This window comes from Equus caballus, chromosome X (assembly GCF_041296265.1).
Source record: "Equus caballus isolate H_3958 breed thoroughbred chromosome X, TB-T2T, whole genome shotgun sequence".
In the NCBI taxonomy this organism is placed as follows: Eukaryota; Metazoa; Chordata; class Mammalia; order Perissodactyla; family Equidae; genus Equus; species Equus caballus.
Window position 1 is genome coordinate 73,500,120 of NC_091715.1, and position 24,990 is coordinate 73,525,109.

General features: G+C 36.1%; 1 long non-coding RNA gene across 3 annotated transcripts in view; it reads left to right on the plus strand.

The window, feature by feature from the left end:
* Positions 1–5,510: 5,510 nt before the first annotated feature.
* LOC106781365 (uncharacterized) overlaps positions 5,511–24,990 on the plus strand; it is a 105,516-nt gene continuing 86,036 nt past the window's right edge. Inside the window, exons 1-6 of one of the 3 annotated variants that reach the window (XR_001377967.3) lie at positions 5,511–7,138; positions 7,510–7,579; positions 8,554–8,714; positions 11,117–11,214; positions 15,229–15,372; positions 15,510–15,584. This is a non-coding gene — a long non-coding RNA (uncharacterized lncRNA). The remainder of the gene's footprint in view (positions 7,139–7,509; positions 7,580–8,553; positions 8,715–11,116; positions 11,215–15,228; positions 15,373–15,509; positions 15,585–24,990) is intronic. The other 2 variants (XR_011435053.1, XR_002805324.2) reach the window with 2 other exon arrangements.

Consider the following 24,990-nt stretch of genomic DNA (forward strand, 5'->3'; position numbering starts at 1 on the left):
AGTGGCTGTACCAATTTACATTCCCACCAACAGTGCATATGGGTTCCCTTTTCTCCAAACTCTTCTCATTGTGGTTTTGATTTGCGTTTCCCTGATGATGAGTGATGTTGAGCACCCTCTCATGTACCTGTTGGCCATCTGTATGTATTCTTTGGAAAAATGTCTATTCAGATCCTCTATCCATTTCTTAATTCAATTGTATACTTTTTTGCTATTGAGTTGTATAAATTATTTATGTATTTTGGATATTAACCTCTTATCAGAGATATGATTTGCAAATATTTTTCCCATTTGATATATAGCCTTTTCATTTCCTTGATACTTTCCTTTGCTGTGAAGAAGCTTTTTAGTTTGATGTAAGTGTAATTACTTATTTTTGTTTTTGTTGCCTTTGCTTTTGATGTCAAATCCAAAAAGTTATTGCCAGGAGCTATGTCAAGGAGATTACCACCTATGTTTTCTTTGAATTATTTCATGGTTTCAGGTCTTATGATCAAGTCTTTAATTCTTTTCCCATTGTATATTCTTGGCTCCTTTATCATAAATTAATTGACCATACATATGTGTGGGTTTATTCCTAAGCTCTCTATTCTGTTCCATTGACCTTTGTGTCTTTTGATGCCTACATTATACTGTTTTGATTAGTGTAGCTTTGTAATATAGCTTGAAATCAGGAAGCATGAGGCCCCCAGCTGTGTTCTTCTTTCTCAAGATTACTTTGGCTATGCAGGGTCTTTTGTGGTTCCATACAAATTTTAGGATTATTTGTTCTATTTCTGTGAAAAATGCCATTGGAAATTTGATAGGGATTGAAATGAATATGCACATTGTTTTGAGTTGTATGGATATTTTAACAATATTAAATCTTCCAATTCATGAGCATGGAATATCTTTCCACTTACTTGTGTTTTCTTCAATTTCTTTCATCAATGTCTTATAATTTCCAGTGCACAGGTCTTTCATCTTCTTGGATATGTTTATTCCTGGGTATTTTATTCTTTTTGATACAATTGTAAATGGGATTGTTTTCTTTAATTTCTATTTCTGATTATTCATTATTAGTGTATGGAAACACAATCGATTTTTTAATATTGATTTTGTATCCTGCAACTTTACTGAATTTGTTTGTTTCTTCTAGGAGTTTTTGGTGAAGTCTTTAGGATTTTCTCTCTATATATATATCATGTCATCTGCAAATAGTGACAGTTTTACATTTTATTTTCTTATTTGGATGCCTTTTATTTGTTTTTCTTGCCTAATTACTCTGGCTAGAACTTCCAATACAGTGTTGAATAAAAGTGGTGAGTGTGGGCGTCCTTGTCTTATTCCTGAGCTTAGAGGAAAAGCTTTCAGCTTTTCACCATTGAGTATGACGTTAGATGTGGGTTTGTTATATATAACCTTTATTACATTAAGGTACATTCCCTCTACACTGAATTTCTTGAAAATTTTCATCATAAATGAATGTTGAATTTTGTCAAATGCTTTTTCTACATCTATTGAGATGATCATATGATTTTTATCTTTCATTTTATTAGTGTGTTACATTACAGTGATTTATTTGTGAATGTTGAACCATACTTGCATCCTTGGAATAAATCTCACTTGATCATGGTGTATGACACTTGTAATGTATTGTTAAATTTGATTTGCTAATATTTTGTTTAGGATTTTTGCGTCTATGTTCATTAGGAGTATTGGCCTGTAATTTTCTTTTCTTGTGGCATCCTTGTCTGGTTTTGGTATCAGGGTAATCCTGCCCCCATAAAATGGATTTGAAAGCAGTCCCTAGTCTTCTATCTTTTGGGAGACTTTGCCAAAGATTGGTATTAATGATTCTTTAAATGTTTGGTAGAATTTACCAGTGAAGCCATCTGTTCCTGGACTTTCGTTTGTTGGGAGGTTTTCAATTACTGATTCAACTCTTTGTTAGTACTCTGTCTCTTTGGATTTTCTTTTCTTTTCTTTCTTTATTGAGGTAACATTGTTTTACATCATTAGGTAGATTTGGTTATAGATTTTCTACTTTTTCATGATTCAGTCTTTGTGGGTTGTGTGTTTCTAGGAACTTATCCATTTTTTCTAGGTTGTCCAGTTTATCTGTGTATAATTGTTCATAGTAGTCTTTTATGATCCTTTGTATTTCTGTGGTATCACTTGTAATATCTCCTCTTTTATTTCTGATTTTACTTATTAAAATTCTCTTTCTTTTTTTTCATGGTGAGTTTAGCTAAAGTTTGGTTGATTTTGTTTATGTTTTCAAAAAACCATCTCTTAGTTTCATTGATCTTTTTTATTGCCCTTATAGTCTTATTTCATCAGTTTCCACTCTTTGTTATTTCCTTCCTTCTACTAAACTTGGGCTTCCTTTGTTCTTAGTTTTCAAGTTCCTTAAGGTGTAAAGTTCGATTGCTTATTTGAGATCTTTCTTGTTTCTTGATATAGGCATTTATTGCTATGAACTTCCCTGTTAGAAGTGCTTTTGCTGTATCCCATAAATTTTAGTGTGTTGTATTTCTACTTTCATTTGTCTGAAGATTTTTTTTACTGAGGAATATTTGCCCTGAGCTAACATCTATGCCAATCTTCTTCTGTTTTGTATATGAGTTGCTGCCACAGCCTGGCCACTGATGAGTGGTGTAGGTCTGTGCCTGGGAACTGAATCCAGGCTGCTGAAGCAGAGCATGCCAAACTCAACCACTAGGCCATGAGGCCAGCCCCCCAAAATATTTTTTGATTTCTCTTTTGATTTCTTCTTTGACCCATTGGCTATTCAGTAACGTGTTGTTTAATCTCCACATATTCGTGAATTTTCCACTTTTCTTCTTATAACTGATTTCTAGTTTCATAATACTGTGGTCATCAAAGGTGCTTGATATGATTTTAATATTCCTAAATTTATTAATATTTGTTCCATGACCTACCATATGGTCTATCCCAGACAATAATCCATGTACACTTGAGAAAAATGTATATTCTATTGCTTTTGGATGGAATGTTCTGTATATATCTATTAAGTCCGTATGTTCTCATGTATTGTTTAAGACCAATATTTCCTTACTGGTTTTCTGTCTGGATGATCTTGCCATTGATGAAAGTAGGCTATTACAGTCCCCTACTATTATCATATTGCTGTCTGTTTCTCTCTTTTAATCTAGTAATATTTGCTTTATCTATTTAAGTGCTCCTGTATTGGGTGCATAAATATTTATAAGCGATATATCCCTTAGTTGAATAGACCCTTTTATCATTATGTAATGACCTTCTCTGTTTCTTACTACATTCTTTGTCTTGAAGTCTATTTTGTCTGATATAGTTACCCAACCTTCTTTTTGTTTCCATTTGTATGGAATATCTTTTTCCATCCTTTCACTTTCAGTCTATGTGTGTCCTTACATCTGAAATGAGCCTCTTGTAGATAGCATACAGATGGGTCTTGTTTTTTTATCCATTGGGCTGCTCTATATCTTTTTATTGGAGAATTTAGTCCATTTACATTTAAAATTATTATTGATAGGTGTGTATTTATTGCCATTTTGTTCATTGTTTTCTGGCTATTTTGTAATTCCTTTGTTCCTTTCTTCTTCTCTTGCTTTCTTCCTTTGTGACTTGATAACATTGTGTAGTAGTATGCTCAGATTCTTTTCTCTTTTCTTTTCTATACCTAATATAGTTTTTTGCTTTGTGCTTCCTTTGAGGCTTACGTGAAACAACTTATATTTATAACAACCTATTTTAAGCTTATAACAACTTAAGTTTCAATGTATTGCAAAGCTCTATATTTTACTTTCCCCCAAATTTTATGTTTTTGATGTCACAATTTACATCTTTTTGTCTTGTGCATCCCTTAACAAATTATTGTTCTCTTTGCTACTGTTCTTAACTTTCATACTAGCTTTGTAAGTGATTAACCCACCCCCTTTCAACATTAGATTTTTCTGAATTTCAATATATATTTACCTTTACCAGTGAGATTTATCCTTTCACCTGTTTTCCTGTTACTAACTAGCACCTTTTGTTTCAGCTTAAAGAAGTCCCTTTAACATTTCTTGCGAGGTTAATCTAGTGATGATGCTCTTTTATCTTTGCTTCTCTGGAAACTGTTTCTCTCTCCTTCAATTCTGAAGGACAACTTTGCCAGGTAGGGTATTCTTGGTGGACAATATTTTTCTTCAGTACTTTGCATATGTTGTGCCACTCCCTTCTGGCCTGAAAAGTGCCTACTGAAAAATCTGCTAATAGACTTATGGAGGGTTCTCTTGTATGTGACATATTTGTTTTCTCCTGATGCTTTTAAGATTCTATCCTTATCTTTAGCTTTTGACACTTTAATTGCTATTTGTCTTGGAGTCTGTCTCTTTGAGTTCATTCTATTTGGAAGTCTCTGAGCTTCCTGGGTGTGAATATCTATTTTGTGCCCCAGGATAGGGAATTTTTCAGCAATTATTTCTTCAAGTAAGTTTATTGCCCCTTTCTGTCTCTCTTCTCCTCTGGGACTCTCATAATGTGAATGGTGGTCCACTTAATGTTGTGCCACACTTCCCTTCAGCTATCTTCAGAGTTTTTTATTCTGTTTTTGATGCTGTTAGTGGGTGAGTTCCACTGCCTTGTTTTTTAGTTCACTGATCCTTTCTTCTGCTTCATCAAGTCTGCTGTTGAATCTCTCTATTGCATTTTTAAATTCAGTTATTGTATTAATCAGTTGTATGACTTCTATAAGGTACTTTCTTATATTTTCTCTTTGGTGAAATTCTCAATTTGTTCATTTATTCTTCTCTCAAACTCAATGAGCATCATGTGATCATTATTTTGAGCTCTTTATCAGGTGTATCACTAATTTTCATTTCGTTAAGTTATTTTTCTGATGTTTTATCTTGTTCTTTTGTTTAGAACATTGCTTTGTTTCTTCATTTTCCTTGAGTCTCTGTGTTGCTGTCTATGCATTAGATAAAGTATCCACCTCTCCCACTCTTGAAGGAATGGCCTCATGTAAGAGGTGAATCTTAGTTTTCAGCCTTGCCCTAGCTCTTGTTTGTCTCTTAAACCTTTGTGATTGTCCAAGCTGCTTTATTTAAATTTTAGTGGCTCCCAGTAGTTGATGGTGTGCCAAGACTTGTCAGTGTCCCAAAGGGAAGGATCACAGTCAAGACCTATATTCAAGCTGGTTGGTAGCCAAACCCTCAGGCAGCAGCCTTTAAAGTATGCAAATATACCTCTTTCAGCAGACTGAGGAATGGATATTTCTGCCTGCTACCTCTGTGCTGAGCCCTGGGATGATAGCCAGTTAAGATCTCTTTCCTTGTTTGTCACTATCCTACTGAACCCATTAACACAAGCCCCATTTGCAATCAGAGCCAGGCTATCAAGTGATGTGTCCTTTGGGTGACAGACACAAAAACAGAGAGGACAGGGTACAAGACAAATAAGCAAGCTCCTTTCTTGGAGATATCGATAACCTGGGGTGGGGCAGAGGGAAAGCATAAATATAGCACCGACCTCTGAAGAAGAATGTATTTGGCTCCAGATGTGTGTTTAATTAGAAGCCTGCCCATCAGGCAATAGCTATGAATATGAGCTAATAGACCTCGTTCACAGCTACTGGTGACCTGGTGTAAGGCAGAAAGCGAGTGCAAAGAAGGTTCCCACTGGCCTCTGCACACAGAGAGCACTTCAGTAGGCCTCTAGATGTGTGCTAAGCCGGAAGCCTTCCTTTTGGTCCAAAATTCCAAGTCAAGTAAATCTGCCTTTTTCCCACAAAGACTGGTGGTATGTTTCAGTTTGCTGTCTGTGCTGTGCCCTGGGAGTGATAATAGTCCAAGAACTGTTACTCCATTTGTCACAGTCCCATGGGACCCAGAAGTCAAGCCCCACTAGCCACCAGAGTCATGAAATTAAGGGACATCCCCTGGGTAATAACACAAAACCAGGACACAAAATGTAAAAACTGGGACATCAAGTGTGTGTATAAACTCCACTCTGGGAAATACCTTTGCTCTGGAGTGCAACAGAGAGAGAGTAAAGACAGGGCCCACCCTTCAAGGTATCTGGAGAGGTTCACAGTGAAACTTTAGATGTATGTTAGTTAGAACCCTGCCCCTCAGCCACAAATATGAAGATAAGCTAATAGGACTCTTTCACAGAGAGACTGAGCACCTTAGTCTCTTGCTTCTCTGTTGTGTCCTGGGGGTGACAACCATTTAAGAACTCTCTCTTTTTGTTACAGTCCTTTGGGACCTGCAAACTTAAACCTCACTTATGCTTGCCCCAGAACCAGCCAATCTAGAGGTATCCCATGGTTGGAAGCTGTAAAAATTGGGGTGCCTGGCCCCTGAAAAATCTCTTTTCTGGGGGATACTGATGGCCTGGAGTGAGGAAGAGGAAGAGCACAAAGTTGGCACCCACTATCCTCTGTCTTTGCAGAGTATTTTAGTAGACCCCTAGATGCATGTTAAAATTAGATTCCTGCCCCTCAGGCCAATGCTTTAAGATAAGCAAATGCACCTATTTCAGAGAGCCTTGGGGTTTTTCAGTTGGCTGCCCCTGTGCTGGGCCCTGCAGTGGATGGGTCCACATGCACAGGCCCTTTAAGTACTATTTCTCAGTTCACTATAGCCTTCTGGATCTTCTGGATGCAAGCCCTGTTGGTTTTCAAAGGTAGACGTTTTGGAGGTTCATCTCTTAGGTGTAGGTCTTAAAAGTTGGGGAACCAGGTATGGAGTTTAAGCCCTTTACTCTTGAGGAAGAAGCTCAGAGTTTTGATTTCCTTCCCACTTGTGGGTTGCCACTCTGTGGGTGGGGCTTAAGTTGAGATTTTGTCTCAGTCTCTCGTATCCACTTCAATGTGGCTTTTTTCTCAGTTGCCTTATTTGTAGGAGTAACTCAGCTAATTTTGGGGTTTTTTCAAAAGAAATTGTTGTTTTTGTAACTGTCGATTCAGTGTATCTGTGACAAGGTAATTTCAGGATCCTCCTACATAGCCATCTTGAACCAGAACTTCCAAATTACAATTTTTTGAACCTATCAAAGAGCTGAAGTTGCAAGTCAACCAAGGGAGCTGAATGCCAAATGTTGAGAAGCCCCAACAAGGAGAGATGGAAACATGAATTACTCCACCTTTGATAAAGCAAAAGAGGAAGAGGTAAGTATCACAGAAGTGGAAAAGAATTAATAATTTAAAAGTTCAACTCCTAAGGGCCTAATGTGAGTTTGTGTATCAGTTTAAAATAAATAGGAGTCCTGAGATACAATAAAAGTTTAAAATCTCTCACATACTCTTCCCCATAGGCATTCATGAAGTAATCACGAGAAGGTTTGGGGACTGGGCAAGAGGAGAGAAAGAGAAAAAGGTGCAGAAGGTGGTTGACAGTCACTGGTTATGGGACTAAAACATTTGTTTTCTTGAACTCTCCTTTCATACAAAGCATAAGCCTTAGACTGCTAGGGGAGGTGTAGAAGCAAAACCTATTGACTTCTAGAAGACTGATTGGAATCTATTCTTCCCACCCTCAGGAACCAGGCAAAGATCCACTACCTTAGGGAGGAAGGTTGAAGCAAAAGCCATTCTGATCCTGGAGGAAAGGTAGGAAAATATTTCAAGTTCAGAATACTGCACCAATACAAAACAGATGTCTGTCACCATGGAGGGAGTCAAAAGATTATTTCCTATTCAATATCTATCACAGATACAAAGAATAATAGACTCTCATGGGGAAAGGAGCTGAGATTCTGAAAAAGCCTCACCCTGAAGTTCAGGAACACAGGTCCTGCCCAAGATTTAGACTGGATCAGAAGAATGAGGCACCCCTACTGAGTCCACCATGAAGAGAGTTCTAAGTAACAAGCAACCAAAGTCTGCTACCTGGAGAGGAGCATGACTATGGAAAAGGACTCCCCTCATAGCTTAGGCATGCAAGGAGTAATGAAAACTGGGGATGGAGCAGGAACAATGAGAAAAATCTTCTGGAGCCACATATACACTAAGTGCAAAGTTATGACAGCCCACTGTTGACTGAAGGTAATGGAAGCAACCACAAAAGTCAAATCCTGATTAACTACTGATTAGATTGTCTCAAACTACAAAATCAATGACCTAACAGAAGAAGTGGGCCCATTTCTGGGTGCAAATGCTATATACTTTGATCTTTACTATTCTTACATACTTTTTGTCAAGTAGTCAGTTAAAGATTATGATACACAGAAAAAAGGAAGAAAAAAATACCCATCATCAAGAGATAAAGAAATCAAGAGAACGAGACACAAAAGATGACCCAGATGTTGAGACTATCAGTCAAGTACTGTAAAATAAATTTTAATTCAGTGATTTCAGGAGGAATGGTGGTGTAAGAACCTCCAAAATTCCTCTCCTCCATAGAAGCAATGAAATCAAAGACAAAAATTGTTAAAATTAACATTTTCAGAACTATTGAAATTAACCCAAAATTTTCAACAATCCAGGGAGTATTTTAAAAAGAAAAGACTGAATCTTGGCAATAACAGTGAATTTGGTGGCATTTTAACTTAACCCACTCTCATCTCCTCTCCCCATCTCCACAGTAGCCTTGAAACTCTACTACCTGCAGTTACAGTGAAAACCAACAGTGTGGCAGCCACTGGAGGAGGCAAAATATGGTTGGAGCTCCAGCAAAAGTCCCATTCTGAGGGAGTTTTCATGATTTGACCAGTCTTGTATTTCCCTGGAAGAGCCCACTAACAAGGTTTGTCTTTATTTGGCTTGAGTACGAATACGCTCAGTGCAAAGAGACTTTTCCATGGGGCAGTTAAGTGAAAAACGTCAGCCACAATTTTTTTATCACAGGTGTCTCAGGCAATGGATAATAATTGGAGGAGACAATAAGCTAACAAAAAATAAAGTAACGTGGAAATCTGAGATATGAGAAGCCCACAGAGGGCTTGGAAAAGCTCCAACATTATTTTTGTGAATCTAGAAGGCCACACAAATGTGCTTACCTTGAGGCTTTGCACAAGCATTAAGTGAAAACTAAGTAGAGTTTTCAACTTCCTGGCTGAGTCCTGAAGACATGCACCAACATACAGAACTCCTCAGTAAAGACTGGGAGACTTATTGGTTACATAAATTTAAGCAAACCTGTATCTAATCATTAGCTGACCACTAAACTAAATCAGAAGAAATATCAGTGGTCAAACAAAACAAAGAATAGAGAATTTTACAGGATTAATTCAGAATAGCCCCAAAACAAAAAACTAGCAGCAGCAACAACAAAGAGCAACAATAATAAATCCTGGGAGGGAGGAAATAAAATTTCCAGAGTTGCTACATGATATTATTTAAAATGTCTGGTTTTCAAGAATAAATGAGACATATAGAGAAACAAGTAAGTATGGCTTATCTAAAGGGGGTAAAAAAAGAAGTCAGTGGAAATTGTCCCTGATGAATCCAAGCATTGTACTTACTAGACAAAGACTTTAAATGTCATTTAAAATATATTCAAAGAGCTAAATGAAGCTATCACTAAAGAAGTAAAAGAAAGTATGAGAACAATGCCTCACTAAATAGAGAATATTAATAAAGAAATATAAATTCTAAAAATGAACCAAATGGAAATCCTGGAATTGAAAAGTTAAATAAATGAAAATTTTGCTACATGAGCTCAATAACAAATTTGAGCAGACTGAAAAAAGAATCAATGAACTGGAAAACATGTCAATCGAGATTATCCAATGTGAGGCAAAAAGTAAAAATAATGAAGAAAAAAGGAATAAAGCCTGTGGGATACCAATATACACATACTAGTGGTCTCAGAAAGAGAGGAGAGAAAGGAGCCAAAAGAATATTAGGAGAAATGATGACTGAAACTACATAAATTCGATGAAAAACCATGAATCTACACATCTGAGTAGCTCAACAAAGTTCAAGTAGGATAAACTGAAAGCAATCCTCATAAGCACACATTATAATCAAATTGTCAAAAAATAAAGCGTGTCTTGAAAGCAGCAAGAGAGAAGCAACTTGTTATATACAAATAATTCTTTATATGATTAACAGCTGATTTGTCATCAGAAATCATGAATGCCAAAAAGCAGTGGGATGACATATTTAAAGAGCTGAAAGAAAACAAAAACCAAAAAACTGTGAACCAAAAATTCTATATTTGGCAAAACTATCCTTCAAAACTGAAGGAAGAATTAAGACATTCTCAGATAAGCAAAAATTGAGAAACTTTGTCACTATTAAACCTGTCCTACAGTAAATGCTAAAGGGAGTCCTTAGGTTGAAATAAAAGGACATAAAATAGTATCTCAAATCCACACAAAGAACAAAAACACTGGTAGAGGTAACTACATGGGTAAATATGTCAGTTTAAATGTGTTTTTGTGTGGTTTTTTTACTATTCTTTTTTCCTAAATGATTTAAAAGACACCTGCAAAAACTAGTAATTACTAATCTATGTTGATGGGCACACAATGTATAAAAATGTAATTTGTGACAATAACATAAAAATAGGGAGAATGGACCTACATGGGAATTAAATTTTTGTATAATATTTAAACCAATTTGGTATTAATTTGAACTAGGTAGTTATAAACTAAGAAGTTAATTGCAATCCTCAGAACAACCACAGAGAATATAACAAGTGCATAGTAAAGGAAGGAGAAAGTGTTCTAAATGGTAGCCTAGAAACTATCTATTAAACAAAAAACAGAGCAGTAATGGAGGAATAGGTGAACAAAAAATAAATCAGACATATAAAAATAGCAAAATGTCAAATTAAAATCCTAAATTATCAGTAATTACATTAAAAGTAAATGGATTAAATACTCCAAAGAAAAGGCAGAGATCAGCAGATTGGATAAAACACATGATCCAAATATGTGCTGTCTACAAGTGACAAACTTGAGATTCAAAGATACAAAGAGTTTGGAAAAAAAAAGGATGGAAAGATATATGACTGCTATGGTGTCAATGTTTATTTCCTCCCCAAATTTATATATTGTAAGCCTAACCCCCAAGGTGATGGTATTAGGAAGTAGCCTTTTGGAGTTGATTAGGTCATGAAGGTGGAGCCTTCATGAATGGGAACAGTACCATTATAGAAGAGGTCCCAGAGAGATCCCTTACCCCTTCTGTCATGTGAAGGTACAATGTGAAGTCAACAGTCTACAACCTGGAAGAGGGACCTTACCAGAACCTGACCGTGCTGGCAGCCTGATCTTGGATTTCCAGCCTCCAGAACTGTAAGCAATAAGTTTCTGCTGTTTATATGACACCCAGTATATGGTATTTTGTTATAGCAGCCCGAATACACTAAGATAGTGATGCAAACCATAGTGAAAGAAGAATGGTAGTGGTTATATTAATATCAGACAAAATAGAATTTAAAACAAAAAATTATTACAGAAGTGAGAAAAAGGACATTTTATATTGATAAAAGGGTTGATCCAACAAGATTATATAACAATTTTGAACATAAATGCGCCCAACAAGAAAGCCCTAAAATACATGAAGCAAAACTAACAGAATTGAGAGGAGAATTAGACAATTCAACAATATTAGTTGGAGACTTCAATACCATACTTTAAATAATAGATAGAATAATTAGACAGAAGACTAACAAGGAAATAGAAGGCTTGACCAACAGCAAAAGCCAATTAGACCTAACAGACATTCCACCCAATAACAGCAGAACACAGATTGTTCTCAAGTGCAGATGAAACATTCTCCAGGTAAATAGTTTGTGCATTTCTAGTAATTTGTACATTTCATCACAGTTATCCAATTTAAGCCAAGTGAGATTTATTCCAGGAATACAAGGCTGGTTCAGCATATGAAAATCAAAATAATTCAGCATATTAATAGCATAAAAGACAAACCACAAGATCATCTCAATAGATGCAGCAAAAACAGTTGACAAAATACAGTTATCTTTTAAGATGAATACTCTAAAATTCAAAAATAGAGTTTGGAAAGGGAAATTTCTCAATGTAATAAAGAGCATCTATGAGAAAAAAAAGCATAGCTAACAGCAGACACAATAGTGAAAGATTGAAAATTTTCCTTCTAAGATCAAGAAGAAGAAAAGGATGTCTGCTTTTGCTGTTTCTGTTCAACATTGTACTGGAAGTTCTAGCAACAGCAATTAGGCACAAAAAATAAAGACAAGACATCCAAATTTGAAAGTAAGAGGTAAAACAATCTCTATTTGCAGATGACAATTATCTTATATATAGAAAATACAAAACAACCCGCAATAAAACTATTAAAGAAAATAAAAAAGGTCAGCAAGTCTGCAGGGTACAAAATCAATACACACATTAATTATATTCCTATACACTAGCAGTGATCAACCCAAATGTGAAATTAACAATACAAACCACTTAGAATAACATCAAAAAGATTAAAAAACTTAAAAATGAATTTAACAAGAAAATGTAAGACTTGTACATGTGAAACCATGGAACATCACTGAAAGAAATTGAAGACCTAACTAAATGGAAAAACATCTCACTTCTATGGATCAGAGAATTAATGTTATTAAGATGGCAATACTCTCCAAAGTGATCTAGAGATTCTCTGCTAACTCTATAGAAATTCCAGCTGACTTTTTTGGCAGATACTGACAAGCTGATCCTAAAATTCATTTGAAAATGCAAGAGACCAAAATAGTCAAAACAAACCTAACAGAAGGACAAAGTTGGATGACTAATGTTTCTTGATTTCACATGTTACTACAAGGGTATAATGATCACAGCTAATTTGTACTGGAATGAAGATACCCATATAGATAAATGGAGTGGGATTGAATGTCCAGAATAAACCAGTACATTTATGGTCAATTGATTTTTAACAAAGATATCAAGACAATTAAACTGGGAAATAATAGTCCTTATAACAAATGGTGCTAGAAGAACTAGATCCTCATGAAAAATAATGAATTTGGACTTCTATCTCATTCATTATACAAAAATCAACTTAAAATAAATCAAGGATTTACATGTAAGAGCTAAAACTATAAAAATCTCAGAAGAAAATTTAAGAATAAATCTTCATTACCTTGAATTAGGGGATAGTTTCTTAGCTAAAACACCAATAGCACAAGCAACAAAAGAAATAGTAGAAGAATTGCACTTTATTAAATTAAAAACTTTCATCCTCCAAAGGACACTATCAAGAAAGTGAAAAGACAGCCTTCAGAATGTGAGACAATATTTGCAAATCATATATCTGATAAGGAACTATTACTCTGAAGATATAAAACTCTTCCAACTCAACAACCAAAAGACAAACAACTAAATTGAAAACGGGCAAAGGATTTTAATAGATATTTCTCCAAAGACAATATACAAACGCCCAATTTGCACATTAATAGATGCACATCATTAGTCATTAGGGAAAAGGCAACCTAAGCACCATGAGATAGCACTTCACACCCATTAGAATGGCTGTAATTAAAAAAGACAAAAAATAATGAACGTTAGGATGTGGAAAAATTGGAGCCCTTATCCATTACTTGGCAGGAAATCTAAGATGATACAGCCACTTTGGAAAACCATTTGGCAGTTCCTCAAAAAGTTAAACATTGATTCATCATATGACTTAGCAATTCCACTCCTAGGTGTATACCCAAGGAATTCAACATATGAGTCCACACAAAACCTTTAACACACATGTTTATAGCAGCATTATTCATGATAGCCAGAATTGGAAACAACCCAAATGACTATCAACTGATGAATTGATAAATAAAATGTGGTATGTGCATATAATAGAATCTTGTTTGGCCATAAAAAGGAATTAAGTACTGATACATGTGACACCTAATTTATGCTAAGTGAAAGAAGCCAGACACAAAAGGCCACATAATGCATGATTCCATTTATATGAAATATCCAGAGTAGTCTAATTCATAGACACAAAGTGTATTTTAATATAATATACAAAGTAATGAAAGTAATTTTGTATAATGAGTGAGATAGAGGTTGTCCAGGCACTGAGGGTAAGGTGGGCTGGGGAGTGACTACTAAGTGTTATAAAGGTTCTTTTCAGGATGATGAAAATGTCTTGGAATTAGATAATGATAATAATTGAACGTCTTTGTGACTATATTAGAAACCAGTGAGTTGTACACCTTAAAAGAGTGAATTTTACGGAATGTGAATTATATTTCAATTATAGAATTGTATGAGAAAAATAACTATGAATAAGGCATCTAGTGGAAAAGGTGGACAGCATGTATTAACAGATTGAAAATTTTATCAGAGAGAGGAAAACTATAAAAAAAGGTCAATTGAAATGTTAAAAACAAAGCCTATGATATTAGAGACTCATTCCTTCAATAGCCTTATCATCACATTGGACACAGCTGAAGAAACTATCTGTAAACTTGAAGACAGGTCAATGGAAAGAAATAAAAAAGAAAATATATTTAATATTTAAAATCTGAGTTTATGTCCATATATTTCTGCTCTCAATATTTTTCATTTTTATAAAATGATGGTGATAATAGATGGTAGTTGGTTCATTTGATGAATTATCAAAATCTTAGAAACCTATATAAGACTTCCTCCGTTTTAAAGGTCTGGATTATTTTATTGAATCCTCACAACAACCCTGTCTGTTAAGTACCATTTCCTACATTTTATTAAAGATAAATTTAAGTTTTAGAGAAGTTTTGTGACTACCCACAAAAGTTACACAGCTAATAGATGTTAGAGGAGGGCCATGAATACAGATAAATGCCAAAGCCCAGGTGCTTGACCACAATACAATACTACCTTTTGGCTTTCTTTGGTCTACCACTACCCGTTCAAAGAGAAGAGGGTTACTTTATGCCGTTGCATGGTGTCTCTGGCCATCAGGATACAATTTGGGAGCTTTTATATATTTTTCCACTCTTTACTCCTTGTTCTCTAAAATATAAGTTCCATGAGGGCATATTTCTTTACAGTCTTCCTAACTACTGAATCATCAGCAACTAGAATATAGCATAAGGAACTTGGACATAAAAGGCACTTAATAAGTATTTATTGTTGGAATGAGTGAATGAACTCTCACCTGAGCCCAATATATAATTTCAGTCATAATCAAAGAATACTGCTACCTAGCCAATCTCAACTTATAGCCAATAGTGATTGCGGCAACATTTTTGATTCTATGGTCCAGACCTGGATGCTCCCCAAACTGCCTATTTTTATTTTCCAGTTTAGAATTCGAGGAATGACTGATCTTGACAAATGACTTTTACATTTTAGATGGAGACAGCTCACATGGATGTGCACCTTTGTATATTTGCTGTTTTGGCCCATTTAATGGAGATCCTGCACATATTGTACAAGAACGCTACTCATTCTTATTATTGGAAAAGTGGTCTTGGAAATCTCCACTCCCATGGCAAGGTTGGGATGATTTATGCTTTTGACTTTTAAAGTTGGAATTTGATAGGTATTCTTGCATTGAAATAACATTGTGTATTAGTAGTTTTTAATTGAAAATTAATGCAATAAATATTTACTAGGCATATACTCCATCCCAGGTACTGTGATTGGCCCTGAGGATAAATGGCAATGATGAAAGTCCTTTCTGTCAAGTAAATCAGAGACTCGTGATGGTGAGACCTTCCATGTTCTATGTTAGCACTAAAAAGTGATCAATCAAGTCTGCTTTGAGTGTCAAGAGAGTCTAGAAACTTTTATAGAGGGGATAATGTTAAAACTGAGTTTGGAAGGATGAGCTGGGATTTGCCTGGCAAATCAATGGGAAAGGGCAGTACAGACAGAGGAAACAGCATATGCAAGGCATAAATGTATGAAATGGATGTATACAATAACGTGATATATTCAGAAAACTGAAGGAGCACGAGGCTGTGGAGGTGGGCAGGAGTCAGCTCATGAAATACCTGGCATGCCATTTTAAGGAGAAGAAATTTTATACTTTTACCAATGGGGAATCATTGAAGGCACCTGGACAGGGGGGTGACATGTTCAGATCATTCTGGCAGCAGGATGAAATGTTGAGAACTGTACTAGATGAACCTATTGGACAAGAGAGGGGAGGTGGAGATGACACATGTTAGAGAGGTAGAAGCCACAGGATTTGGTGGTAACTTCTTAGACATGAAAGGTGAGGGAGAGAAAGGAATTCAGGTTGCAATTCACTGCACTGAGAAATACAGAAGGAGCACTTTTTTGGTGTCATGGGGAGTGAGTTGGAATGGAGAGAGAGTTGAAGCAGGGTGAAAAAGAGTTCAGTTTTGGACATGTTAAGGTTTAATTGCCTGTATGATATCCAGTTGGAGAGCCCCAGTATGTAGTTAGAAAAATGGATTTGAAGCTCAAGGGAGGGATAGGAGCTGGAAATAAATATTTGGTAATCATCAGCATAATAGGTGGTGGATGAAGCTGTATGTCTTATAAGATCACTTAGAGAGAATATGTAGATTGAGAAGGCAGTGCATTGATGGCCTGGCTTAGGACCCAAATTACCCCTAAGAGCCTGATTTCTATGGGACAGTGCTCCCCAGTGTCTAAACAACCAGCTTACACACTAGGTTTTTCCTCTGACTCTAGGGATAAAAACAAAAAACAAAACAAAAGCCCTCATCTTTGCCATAGAACTTTAGAGTTTACTAAGTACTTTCATACCTGTTATCTCATTTGATCATTATAACATCCCTGTGGGGACAGGCAGGGCAGAGATTTTTGTCTCCTTCCATATTAGTGATGAATTTTTATCTCCAAAACATAACAACAAAGTTTTGAAATGCAGCCAGTTCAGAAGTTGAGGACAATCTATAATAATCATGCCTTATATTTATAATTCATACTTTATAGGAAATTATCTCATTTAGCTATTCCGACTAACCTGGAAAGCAGATAAGATAGAGATTGTTATACTGATTTTTTTTAAAGATTTTATTTTTTTTTCCTTTTTCTCCCCAAAGCCCCCGGTACATAGTTGTGTATTCTTTGTTGTGGGTCCTTCTACTTGTGGCATGTGGGACGCTGACTCAGTGTGGTTTGATGAGCAGTGCCATGTCTGTGCCCAGGATTTGAACCAATGAAACACTGGGCCGCCTGCAGCAGAGCGCGTGAACTTAATCACTTGGCCATGGGGCCAGCCCCGTTATACTGATTTTTATAGATGAAGAAACTGAGGTCCAGAGAGGTTAGACAACCTTCTGAGAATGGCGCAGTTCCTTGGTAGAGCTAGGGCTAGAACCAAGGCCTTATTAAGTCCCTAATTCACCATTTCCCCCCCATCAAACTAATTCTAGGTCATAGCAGAAAATAAAGCCCTACCATGAGAATGCTTTACTGATGTTTATTCAAATAGATTTTAAAAGACCCCATCGCAAAGGTATTAAGAAAGTTAGAAAATATCGTCTTAATATATCTTTCCATGTCAATAGCAAAAATATAACAAAAGCATTTTTTTCAGATAAAAAAATTTGGAGAGAAGTGACATCTCAACAGTAATTCCAAAATAAACATCAGATGAGTGTAAAGCTTAGAGTAGAGAGGTATACATCAAGTCACTGTGTTTTAGCTCACTCCATTGCACAGTGTGGAGTAGTGCTGGAGATTACATAAGTTGAGAGGCTAAAAATGAAATGGGGGAAGGAAAAAGAGCCCAGAGAGGCAGCCTCAAATAACACATGAACTGTATTCTGAAAGTTTACTGCAGTTTTTAGGTAGATGCTTAAAACTTAGAAATGATTTTCTTTTAAGAACAGTATTTGAAACACTTTTTAAGGCTCTCAGGCTAGACCCTGCAAGCCTGATTGGTCTCCATCATATTTTAACATTAGTGTTGCTCATCTGGACTTGGGTGGGAGTAAGTGCACACTTAAGAAGTAGACAAGGAGATACTCCTCCCTGTTCTGGTGGGAGGGCTGGCCTTAGGCAAATTTTGCAATGTGAGAAGCTGCCTTTTGATAGTCTCCCTTTTTGAAGTCCTCTCCCATGATTCCCTGCTTCATTCCTCAGGGTTCTAGTATCTTTATGTTACTCTCCACAGGATGAGGATGTGGGATGGGAAAAAACAAATAGATCTTTTGTCCAGACTTAAAGGTTCTATATTCCAAAATTCCGTCTACCCCTCTCCTGAATTTTAGAATTTCACTCACAGTGTCCTGACATTTTTGCCTTTAGGGTGACAGAGCACAGTGAAGAGTGGGCTTTGGAGGAAGGCAATGTGATTTAATGCATTCAGAAATGTGAGTGAGGAATAGTTCCTGAACCTTCCCAGGAGTAACTGCAAGAGAATTCTTTGTTAAACCATTAGACTTTTCAATGGGTAGACTTTCTGACTGTGTGACAAAATGAAGTGAAAACGACAACAATAGAGCAGTGAGTGTGGGAGAAGATATTTTTGGTTCAGGGTATAACCAGGGGCAATCCTGCCTGGGAGTGGGCCCCAGTCAATTCCCCTAACCTGTTCCTGCTTTTCATAGCTTCTTCCTTTCTTTTTTCTCATTCTTCTCTGTGGAACCTATAGATTCCCCTAAAGCAATCGTAGTTTTAAAAGCACAATGGAAGGGAGGCGGCTTCCAGAAGGAAAATATGGGGCTAGGTCAACTCCACTCAGGGTTTTGCATATATCAATCTAAATCAGGGTCCTTTGTAAGAAGGATGTGAAAATAAGGGACTGCTGCAGAGTCTTGGGGACTGTGGGTTTCTAGGTAACTGGATTGGAAGGCTCGGGCTGAGTTGAATGTCCCAGGAGGTTGTTCTAGGGCTGGAGTGGGGGAGTTACTCTTGTTGCAGAGCTTATTTTCTTTAAGAGGCAGCCAGCTTCTTCTTAAGGTGACCCTGGAGTCTTTCACATTAGCAGTGACAGATCTTCCCCAACCTAGGAACTTCCATACTCTGTGTGTGCACCCAGAAGGAAAGAGGCAGAGTGTCTGTGTGGCATCAGGGTGGGGATGGGGTGAATAGTGACTTTTCCTAGTTAAATTACTTCACATATCAACAGAGTGAGGCCATCCTTCAGCTCCAATTTGTGACAGAAGAGTCCAGTCGGAGCTTTATATCCCCAAGCCACAATGGCAGAGTGCTTTTCTGACCATGATTAATCTGTAAAAGAAGAACAAAAAAAACCCCCGCTCTCCAACTGTTGTAGAGGATGAGAGTCTTGCTGCTTGGGGAGGATGGATGCTGTCTGAGAAAGAGAGAATCAAGTCACAGCTAATTAGTCACCTAAGTCTATAGTTTGTTTAGGAATGGAGATCACGGCATTTAAGCTTAATAAGGGTAGCGGTTAACCTTATCCAACCCTCTATGCCCCAGGAATCTTGTCCAAGCGTATGAGAAGAGCAGACATGTAGAATAGTGGATAGAGCACTGAACTGTCAAAAGAATCTTGTTGCTCATCCTAGCTTTGTCACTGACCAATAAAAATAGTAATAATAATAATAAGTAATCTTTCTTTAAAAAAAGAAATAAACATTAGAAAGTCAAAAAAATAAGTAATCTTTGCATTCAGAACATATAGTCTTTCTACCTACACACATGATTTTTTTAGAGTTATTTGAGTCCTCAGCTAAGTCATTTCCCTTCTTTGAGCTTCAGTTTCTAAAAGGAGATGAATTTGGTTACTCTAAGGAGAAATTTAAAGCTACTACTATAAAATATTTAAGATTCTACTATTGGGTTGTTTTGTTGTTCTTGTTGAGTTGTATAAGTTCTTTATATATTTTGGATGTTAACCCCTTATTAAATACATGACTTGCAAATATCTTCTCCCACTTGGTAGATCGTCTTTCCATTTTTTGATGGTTTCCTTTATGATGCAGAAGCTTTTTAGGTTAATGTAGTCCCATTAGTTTATTTTTTCTTCTGTTTCCCTTCCCTGAGGAGACATATTCAAAAAGATACCACTAAGATCAGTGTCAAAGCTTTTATTACAAAGTCAAGTGTTGGATATGATGTGAGAAAAGGAAACCCTCATACACTGATGGTGGGAATCTAAATTGGTGCAGCCACTATGTAAAAAAGTATGGAGATTTCTCCAAAAATTAGGAATAGAACTACCATATGATCCAGCTATTCTACTTCTGGGTATTTATTCAAAGAACACAAAAGCATGAATGTGTAAAGATATTTGCACTGCTGTTATTCACAATAGCCAAGACTTGGAAACAACCTAAGTGCCCATCAATGGATGAATGGATAAAGAGGTCATATACATACACAATGGAATACTACTCAGCTATAAAAAAAGATGAAATCTTGCTATTTGCAACAACATGGATAGACCTTGAGAGTATTAAACTAAGAGAAATAACTCAAAGACAAATACCATATGATTTCACTCGTATGTGGAAGATAAGCAAGCAAACAAACAAACAAACATAGATACAGAGAACAAATTGGTGGTTACCAGAAGAGGAGGGAGATGGCGAGAGGGAAAAAGGAGTAAAGGGGCACATTTATATAGTGATGGACGGCAACGAGACTTTTGGTGGTGTAGTCTATACAGAAGTTGAAACATAATGATGGACACCTGAAATATATATAATGTTTAATCAATGTTACCTCAACAACAACAAAAAAGATTCTATTATCTGAATATAATTGTATCAGGGAATATGTGAGAGTAAAAACAAAAAAACCAAAAACTATTATCTGCATCCCAGGATCTGAGTAATCATATAATCTAGTTATTCTTGCTTACTAGCGTGAATCCATAGCAAAATGTTAAAGAATTTTGCATTTTAATACAGGAGCCTATAAAACATACATAACTCCTACACACAAAGAAATTAACCTGGAATGTTTATGTCTACTGAAGAGCTGGTGCAGGAGGTGCCTGGATGAGGAGAGCGAATGTTTTAGGAAAGGCAACCTACTCAGAGTTCCTCAAATCAAAATAGATAGCCAACCATTTTTTTTGTCCCTATACAAAGACCAGCTCTGAATGACAGTATGTATGTATAGGCAGGTGTCATTCACCCATTTCATTCATTCCCCTTCACTGCATGCTTATTGAGCTTCCATTATGTGACAGGTGTTGTGCATACACCAGGGATAGAGAGTTGAATAGGAAATACGCCCCACTTCAAGAAACTTAAAAGTTAGCCCTATTCTTATGTACTACTTGTTACTAGATCAACAAATTGAGAGTTTTATTAACAGCTGAGAAATGGAATTACAAGCTAGTGTAGGGGAGGAAGAACATTTCCTCTACCTATTGAGTCCTGCTGGCCAGGCTACAAGTTAAATTGACATGAGACAGAATAACAGGAGAAAATCAAACAAAGCTTTATAACATGTATACATGGGAGAGACCCAGGAAAACTGAGTAACTTGCCAAAATGGCAGAGCTTTCATCTTAAATGCCATCTTCAGCTAAAGACAAAGGAGGATGTTGGATGTGCTGGTTTGGGGCTTCAAAGAGGAGGAAGGCAATTCACATGGACATGGAAAAGCAAATGTTTGGTAAATAGAACTTTGATAAGAGTGGGCTTAGCAAGGATCCTCCCAGTCTACCAGATACCTAGAATTGTCTATGGTGATGACCTGTCCTGAGGACAGGCCTTTATTTTAAATTTCTTTTAGGGAGTTAGGGGGAATGTCAAAGTTTCTTTCAGAGTCTTTTGTTCTTAAATAACCAAGACAAGGCAAAGAGTCACATTTTGGGGTGGCCAATTATGATCCCCCACAATCCTGCTGAGAAATTTCATAGTCAAGAAGCTGAGTGATAGATTGTTTCATCTCATTGAACACGTTTCTTGGTCTGATAATAGATCAGTACAGTTAAATTAATTTCAGGAGGCAGTGATGCAGGCCTATATTGTGGAAGCAAGCAATCAGGTATCTAGTAAGAAGTATTTCTATGGAAATAAAAAGAAAAACAAGGTTAATGGTTGGAGCAAATTATAAACCTGTTTCTGAGCCCACTGGCAGCCAGTCAAAAAGATTTTTAATTGTCAGGTTCAAAGTATCTTTTGTAGTTTGAAATGTCTCTGATGATGCCATCAGGTATTCAGGTATCCTTTTGAGTGGCTTACACAGCAACAGGAATGTTATCATTTTTATAAAGTGATGTTTATAAAATTTATATCAAGTTATCCAGCTTCAGTTTGCAGGGCTTCAAGAACAAGTGTAGTTTCAGTTCTCAATGATTTCAAATAAAACTGGAAAAAATTGAAAACAGTAGTTTGGAGATTTGTAGCCACATATTTCAGGAGACTAGAACAATTCAGGATCCAGTCCAGTTTACAGGTAGAAAACAAAAACCTCAAAGGCAATTAATAGAACTAGGATCTAATATCCACAAATGTGTATTATAATTTTTACTGAAACATAACTTTTCTCTCTAAAATAACCCTCAATTTTACCAAAGATAGCCAAATTAAGACTGGTTTGTGAAGTAAGTCTAGTTTCAATAAATTTGGCCCAATTATTTATATAAGTACAGCAAGAATAGCAATTGATCATGGAGGCTCTTTTCAACCTGCTTTGCTGGAACTTTTTATAAGGAATCTCAGATTGACCTTTAAAGGCCTCTTGGGGCCGGCCCGGTGGCGCAGTGGTTAAGTTCCCACGTTCACTTCTCAGCAGCCCAGGGTTTGCCAGTTTGGATCCCAGGTGCAGACATGGCACCCCTTGGCAAATGCCATGCTGTGGTAAGCATCCCATGTATAAAGTAGAGGAAGATGGGCATGGATGTTAGCTCAGGGCTGGTCTTCCTCAGCAAAAAGAGGAAGATTGGTAGTAGTTAGCTCAGGGCTAATCTTCCTCAAAAAAAAAAAAGGCCTCTTGAGGCCGGGAAAACCAAGCTAAGGATTTGTCATCAGGCTTCACCTGTAATACCTTAGGTTTGGGTCAATTTCTCTCTTCTCTTGAGGTCGCCAAATTATTTCAAGGTTCCAGGCACCTGCTGGACACGTGACCTTCCTTGCTTACCCAGTAAGGTTACCAGGAAACAAGGTACCAGGCCAATATTTCCAAGTGGCTTTATTCCATAAAGTCCAATCTTTGGTCCTCAAAAGCTGTCTGGTCATATCTGAGTTTATGCCTATTTCTCTCAAATATGACATTCCAGTCAAAGTTTTGGTAAGATAACAAATGTTTCCAATTGTGTCCTGTTAAAAGGAGAACAGATTCTTCTTGAACTTTTGCAAATAACTATATTGCCATGAAAACAATACCAACTCATTATGAGGTTCCAAATCCTGGAGGGATCAGGCAGGGAGAAAAATAAATAAATGCTTCAATTCTGCTTACAAAGGTATAATACACTAAATTGATATAAGTCATAATTAGCTTGAAAGAAAAGATAAGATTTCCTTAAATCTGAAAAAGACAAAACATCAAAAAGAATTGGCAATATCTCAAATGAAAAGTCATATAAATTATAATCATCCTCATCAGTTCATTCAGTCCTGTGTAATCAATTCTTGATCTTAATCTTCTGTTAGCAGTTTTATGAGGTCATCAGTTCTCTGTCAGAGTTCTATAATTTCTTACCCAGTTCAGTTTTGTAATCAGAAAGTTTATCAGAGTGCTGTATTCTAGACTAAGTATCCAGGTCTCTTCCATGAAGCTCTCTGAAGATGAGACATATTTTCAAAAGCATCAGAGTAAAACAATAACTGTCTGTAAATGACAAAAGGCTTAAAAATGACAATTGACAAATAAATTTGGTTATTTCTTCGACATAAAACACTTTAGAATAGCAAATTATGACTGACAACCAGGACAGATCAGAATTTTAGGAATGTTGTATAATTTTTAAAACACTTATATCAGTAACATTTACCCACATAATGTCATAGGTCCCTATGAAACAATGCTTAGTTATCCATTTAACCATGATGACGCTTAAAGATTTTCAGGCAAATGCAGAAAATTGAATAGCTATAAGAAAAACCTTAGCACCTGTGATTAAAGACGTGACAAAAACAATACAGGAAATTTATTCTGATAAAACACAAAATCCCTACCCTTCTGGTAGACTACTCAAAGAGAAAAACCTTTCATAATCTCTTTACCAAGAGCAGACTAAAGGTTCAAGAAAATTATCCTTTTAAGAGAGAGAATCAAATTTTAATTCTTGCACCAGCTTATTTTTGACATTAAAACTCATCTACTTAATTAGATTTACTTTAATCTTAACCAACATGACCACGCATAAAACTCTTTTTAGGGTTCCTCTTCTACAAACCTTCCTTAACTTTCTTTTTACATTCAGAATTTGTACCATGCCTTCTTTCTTCCCTTCTAGTACTTTAGGACAAATTTATCTTTCTTAAGAAAACAAACAAATATTTCCATTCTTTATACTCTTTACTGAAAACATACATTTTACTTCCCTTGAATACAAAGATGTTTTCTTTATTATTTCTAGTAGCTTTAATTACATATATTAATTATAATTTTTAATAATTACAGACTTTAGTGAAAACTAAAAAGCAAGCATTTATGAACTGTCTTTTACATTAGCATTCTGTGGCTTGGCAAGTTTAGAAATACTCTTCATAATTTCTAGAACATGTTAATTCATAGAACAACTTTTAATAAAACACAAGACATGTTTACCAGTAGACCCAGACAGTTTTTAGTTTCTCTGTAATAAGACAAATGTTGGGAAACCTATATTTAGTAATTAATGTGTAATATTTTATCTTATTTAGAAATAATGTTGATAGTCAATGAACTTTCCATCATTTAATTGAGCAAGCTTCAAAGTTTCAAATTACTAAAGAGATTTTGGAAATTATCAAATACATGTCATAATTTACAACTTTTGCTAAAAGCTTAAACTCATCTCATTTACACCTAAATCACTTGTTTCCAACAATTATGTTTAGATTACCCATGAAAACTTCATGAGATATTAGACAAAATTAGTTATCTTTCTAAGTTATTATGCTGACAAATTTGTAACAGGGATAACATGAGCCTTTTAAACTAGTAAAGCCAGGCTGCATGTCCGAATATATCCAATGCTGATAACTCTAAGGGGACATGTCTATTTTAGTCAAACCAACAAGCTTAAACAAGTTTTCA